The sequence below is a fragment of the Larimichthys crocea genome, chromosome VIII, assembly GCF_000972845.2.
Source record: "Larimichthys crocea isolate SSNF chromosome VIII, L_crocea_2.0, whole genome shotgun sequence".
In the NCBI taxonomy this organism is placed as follows: domain Eukaryota; kingdom Metazoa; phylum Chordata; class Actinopteri; family Sciaenidae; genus Larimichthys; species Larimichthys crocea.
Window position 1 is genome coordinate 31,312,062 of NC_040018.1, and position 5,693 is coordinate 31,317,754.

The 5,693-nt window shown below is 46.9% G+C and overlaps 1 protein-coding gene across 1 annotated transcript in view; it reads left to right on the plus strand.

Moving 5' to 3' along the window:
* Window positions 1-3,991: 3,991 nt before the first annotated feature.
* Window positions 3,992-5,693, plus strand: part of LOC104934957 (hyaluronan and proteoglycan link protein 1) — a 24,532-nt gene continuing 22,830 nt past the window's right edge. The window contains exon 1 of the mRNA XM_027281733.1: window positions 3,992-4,354. The gene's annotated coding sequence lies outside the window, so the exon portion shown is untranslated. The remainder of the gene's footprint in view (window positions 4,355-5,693) is intronic.

The following is a 5,693-nucleotide window of genomic DNA, read 5'->3' on the forward strand; positions in this document are numbered from 1 at the left end:
ACGAGGCAATTCATAGTGCTTTACAGAGGCAAGGAAAGACGTTGGACATTAAGACAAGCAATAGAAATAAAAATAAAAATTTGTGGATAAATAAAAAAAAACTTTGTGGAAATCCGTCAAAACAAAACAAAGATTCATGAACTTGATCGTCACGGTAACACAAGACGAAGACGCTCAGGCCTCGTCGGAGGCGGTGAGCTTCTCTCCTCTGGGGACCATGAATGTCCGATCCGTCTGTCAGCTGTGGAGACATTTCAATCTGGATCAAAGTGCTGGAGCATTAAAACATGAGCTGCTGTGAGGTCAGAGCTGCTGTCCTGTGTTTGAACCCTCCTGTCCGTCACCGCTCTCAGACAGAGGTTGGGTTTCATGCCTCCTCTCTCTCTAACCTTGAAGGAGGAGGAGGAGGAGGAGGAGGAGGAGGAGAAGGGCATAATGACCGGAGTGAGTATTTACCTTATCCTGCACAGAGGCAGCTTTTTTTAAGGGAGCCACATGTGAGCGTGGCCCGGCTCGGAGTCCGTGTGTGCTGGGGTGGAGGTGGAGGTGGAGGTGGAGGTGGAGGAAGGTGCGGGCGTGGTCTGAGAAAGCAGCTTCTGTTTGGACGCTGACAGAGTTTGATTCAGACGCTTTCAAAAGCTCCACTGCACTCAGTGGATCAGGATCAGGATCAGGATCAGGATCAGGATCAGACGTGCGAACAGCCAAACATCAACCAGAACCAGAACCTGCAGCAGCAGCTGATCTCACTGCCTAGTCCAGCAGCAGTCAGCCCAGCTCGGCGTCTGTCTTTCAGCCTTTTATTTCACCAAGCTCTCACCAACCACTAAAAGTCAGTCCCACATTTACTCTTGTCCGGCGGCTTCTTGCTCGCTCACTCTCTCCTTTTCTCTTCTTAGCTTCCTCCGTCAGCGTCCTCTTCACTCTCTTCTCCTCTGCCATCATGTCCATAGAAGCTGCTGAGCCTGGTTACCTCCTCTTCTTCTTCCTGGTAGTCCATAACGCCTGTTGGTACAAACACTCAGTTCGTCAGCTTGGCGGTGAGCTCAGAGCGACGGGTACCCGTCGCTCTGAGCTCACCACCAAGCTGACGGACTGAGCTAACAGCAGCTACAGCTGTCAGCAGTTTACTTCACTGTCCATCATAAACTCTGTAAATCACAGAGAGTTGAGGCGGAGCTTTGTCTTTACCTAAAAAAGAAATCAAATAACTTTTTAAAGTTTAAAGTTGTATATTGGACCGTGAGTGGCTCCTCTTCGCTCACTTCTCCTCTGCCATTATGTCCATAGAGGCTGCCGAACTCAGTTACATTACTCACTCACCCCTGGCTCTGGTTCTGGCACAACACTGGCTCCTGTAAACCTGGTGGTACAAACACTAACACTGCTCTGAGCTCACAGTCAGGGCTAACAGACTGAGCTAACATGAGCTAACAGCAGCTACAGCTGTCAGCAGTTTACTTCACTGTCCATCATAAAGTCAGTCCCACATTTACTCTTGTTCCTCCGTCAGCATCCTCTTCACTCTCTCCTCCTCTGCCATCATGTCCATAGAGGCTACTGGGCCCGGTTACACTGCTGGTTCTGGCCCGGCCTTTAAACCTCTGAGCTCACAGTCCGGGGCAGCCCGGCTAACAAACTGATTATATTAAATATGTTTCATCATGTTTTTAACGTCTGGACCTGCTAACTGTGACTGAACCTGAGTTTAAGGCCTTGTTGCCATGGCAGCAGCTCCAGATTAAACTGAATCCAGGTGTGTGTGATACGAGGAGGTGGAACAATAAAGAATACGTTGTTGTCCATGAATCGTGAATGGAACTCGCCACAAATCATTGAAGTTGTCGGGGAGGGGCAGCAGGTTTGAACAGTCTCAGTGTGTGTCTGTGTGTGTGTTCATGTCATTAAACCAAATTCCCCTGAACTCCACCCTGACCGAGCACAAAGACCCCCTGTCCACACGCTGCACACACGGCGGGCGTGGACACTTAAAGCTGCAGCGCAGGTTTTATGACTTGTTTGAGACGTGGCTTCCTAAAAATTCCTTTGTTGCACATCAGCCAACGAAGCGCACGAACGGTTAAAGCCTGATTCCTGTTTCAGCGTGACGAGTGTGTGTTCGTGTTCCATCAGATCTGCGTGGAGCCACGAGGAAACAGCTGATCGCTCATGTTATGCCATGCTACAGTCAGCTCCCGCCTCGATTACTGCAACTCCCTCTTGGTCGGCCTACCTGCTTGCGCGATCAAACCTTTGCAAATGGTCCAGAATGCCGCAGCGCGACTGGTTTTCAATCAACCTAAAAGGTCACATGTCACCCCGCTCCTCAGCGACCTGCACTGGCTGCCTGTAGCTGCCAGAATTAAACACAAAGCTCTGACGCTAGCCTACAAAACCATCTCAGGATCTGCCCCTGCCTATCTCAGCGTCTTACTAAAGGCTCACGTCCCGACCAGGGCGTTACGCTCCGCTCATACAAACCGTCTAGTTGTACCCTCGCCTCTCGCAAAGCGAGGTCACTCTAAACTCTTCTCTGTGGTCGTCCCCAAATGGTGGAATGACCAACGGCTACTAGAACAGCAACATCCCTTTCTACCTTTAAAAAACTTGTAAAAACCTTTCTGTTTCCAGAATGCTTCCCTGCCTAACAAAACTAACAAAACTAACAAACTAACAACTACTCTGTGTCCTTTACACCTTTCTCAGCTTATGTCCTCCTCTGTAAGTCGCTTTGGATAAAAGCGTCTGCTAAATGTAATGTAATGTAATGTAATGTAATGTAATGTGATAATGTAATGTAATGTAATGTAATGTGACTTCGACGTTTCGTGCGTCACATCTTATTCAGAAAAATGCGTCTTTGTCTTCCGTTAAGAATGCAAAGCCGGTGTCGTGCCAGAACTGGAGCTCGCTGGGTGACTTACAGAGTTTATGATGGACAGTGAAGCAAACTGCTGACATTTCTTTGTCCACATACTTTTGGCCATGACAGAACTGCCTCCGTCACATGACAACGGTTCATCCCGACTAAAACTCATTAAGTCCACGACAAGATTTACTCTCCGAGACAAACCTCTTGTTCAGCCCGACCGCCGACCTTTCAACTCTTTATTACTTTAACCTTTGGCCGTGAAGCTCGCTGACCGTGGCGATGGAGCCGGTTAACGGCGGTTAGGTTTAGCAGAGCGAGCGCGAGTAATGCTCGAAGCTCCAAACATCTCGGCCAATCACACTGGAAGAAGAAGAAGAAAGTATCTGACAAGCCCATTACGCAATAACTGACAGCCGACAGAACAATTTGCATATTTCATTTCCCCTTTAATGTTAAATCTTTTATGGATTGTTTGAATTATGTGCTCAATTACCCGAGGAGCTGTGAGAGGGGCTGTGTTAAATCATCTGTTACCGTAATGAAACAACAAACAGACAGTGAGGGAGGTGTGGTGTGAACGCTGTAAATCAGAGCAGAGAGATAAGCTGGATAAACAGAGACGAGAGCTGCAGTGATTAATCCTCGGGTGAAAACGTTGTGAAACATCATGTGGTTCGTCTGAACCGAGACCAGCCCAACACCAAGGAACTGTTCCTGATTACACTGGGACACGTCCCATTCAGCTCAGCCTCTCACTCACAGAACATGTCCATCATGTACATCACGGAGACTATCTCAAGGTTTTAGACAGTCTGCGGGGACGTCACGGAGACTACGTCCAGGTTTTAGACAGTCTGTAGGACGTCACTGGGACTATGTCCAGGTTTTAGACAGTTTGTGGACGTTGCGGAGACTATGTCCAGGTTTTAGACAGTTTGTGGGGACGTCACGGAGACTATATCCAGGTTTTATAGACTAGTCTGTGATCCTGTCCTCCAGACTGAAGACGTCCTCAGACTGGATCAGACTTCGAACTCTCTAAATCAAGTTTTGTCATCACATTGGGTAACAGGGGCTGGGTCTTTCCTCTGAGACTCAAAACAACAAACCTCAGACTGCGGGTCCGGTTCAGGTTCTCTGGGTCTCCCTGCAGTGATGTCTCCGTGTCTCTGTCTCTGTGTGTTCGGACCAACACGTGGAGATAAAGCTGCAGTTTAACCTGAGTGCGTCAGCGCGCGCAGACTCCTCTCATCCCTGCGCGTAAAAACAACACACACACACACACACACACACACACACACACACACACACACACACACACACACACACACACGAGGAGGAGTGTGCGCCGCTCTCTTTAGTTGGACTCAGCAGGAGAAGCATCCACACCGCCCGGGCTCCTCTCACCTTCACACGTGCGTAATTATTCTGCGCCTCGTTCCCGCATCTGGACCGCAAAGCTCCGCACAGGCACCGACACAGGTACCGTCTCTGTCCTCTGGTTCTGTAAAACCGTTTGAACACGGTCTCGTCTTGTGTTTACAGGAATAACGCACACACTGTGTGTCTGCTGTGTTGTTGTGATGCTGATGTGACAGCAGATATGATTCATGTTTTAATGATAAATGAGACAAACTGTGAAAGTCAGATCTTAAAATCAGGTTTTTCTCTGGTCACACAAACATGAAGCTCAGACTAATTTCTAATGCACACTGAGGGGACGCTCCAAGAACAGCTGGTTCTGTTAAAAAGTTCTTTAAGTTTCATTTGCAGAACTTTAGTTTCCTTTTAAAAAGGTTCTTTGGAGAACTCCTGACTGGTTCTTTAAGTCGCCTCTTCAAAACAAAGGCACAGTGTGAGCTCCTCAGTGTGAAGTTCATGTGGATGGAACTATGTTGTTGACATTATTGTTGCGTTGCCATTTGTGATCTACAACAGCTTCATCAGCAATGTGATGATAATTTATATAAAGTAGTAAATAACTTTATTAAAGTAAAATTAAAGGGCCAGTGTCGGAGTTGGACCTCGCCTCACCCGAGAAATTATGGAGGCCACGAAAAAAGTTTTTTAATTCAGATGATTACATTCTGCAGCTTCACCCTGGAAAAAAAAGGTCCAAGTCGGGCGATACCATCGGGGAACCTTTTACCTATTGTCTCTTCAAAGCAGGACTCAAAGAACCAGTTATCTTTTATTCTTCAAAGCACCAAAAGTGCTGCGATTGAGACTCAAAGAACTTCTTTTGCATTCGGTTCCCCAAAGAACCTTAAAAGGCAAAGAAAGGGTTCCTCAGGATAAAAAGGTTCTCCAGAGAACCGGTTTTTCCTTTTTCAGTTCTTCAAAGGAACCTTGTACCTTGTAAAATTAGAAACTTCTGGGACATTTCCTAACCAGAGGTTAGTGTTAATAGTATTTATTAGACATTGGGGAAAGTTCTCCAAAGAACTTTAAACAGCAAAAAAAAAAGGTTCTCCAGAGAACTTATCAAGAACCAGTTTTCTGAGAGTGTCGAGGCCAAACACTATTACACTACGTTCTGGTAGAACGTGATGAAAATGAGAACTTTGAGTCTGGTTAAAAGTTCCTTGTAAACTAAAAAATGTCTCCAGTGGCATCACCATGAAGAACCACTTCAGGTTCTAACTCAAACTTTGTAGAGGAACCAGTGAAGATTCATGGAAACATAAATGAGCCTACACCAGTCCACACACTTTACATCAGAGGTTGTAGGTGTCACGTGTGTTTTACCCTGGTCGGGTTTGAGAGTCTGGTGACCGTCAGAACTTCAGACGGTTCTGCTGGTTCCTCGTTCCCTCGGATA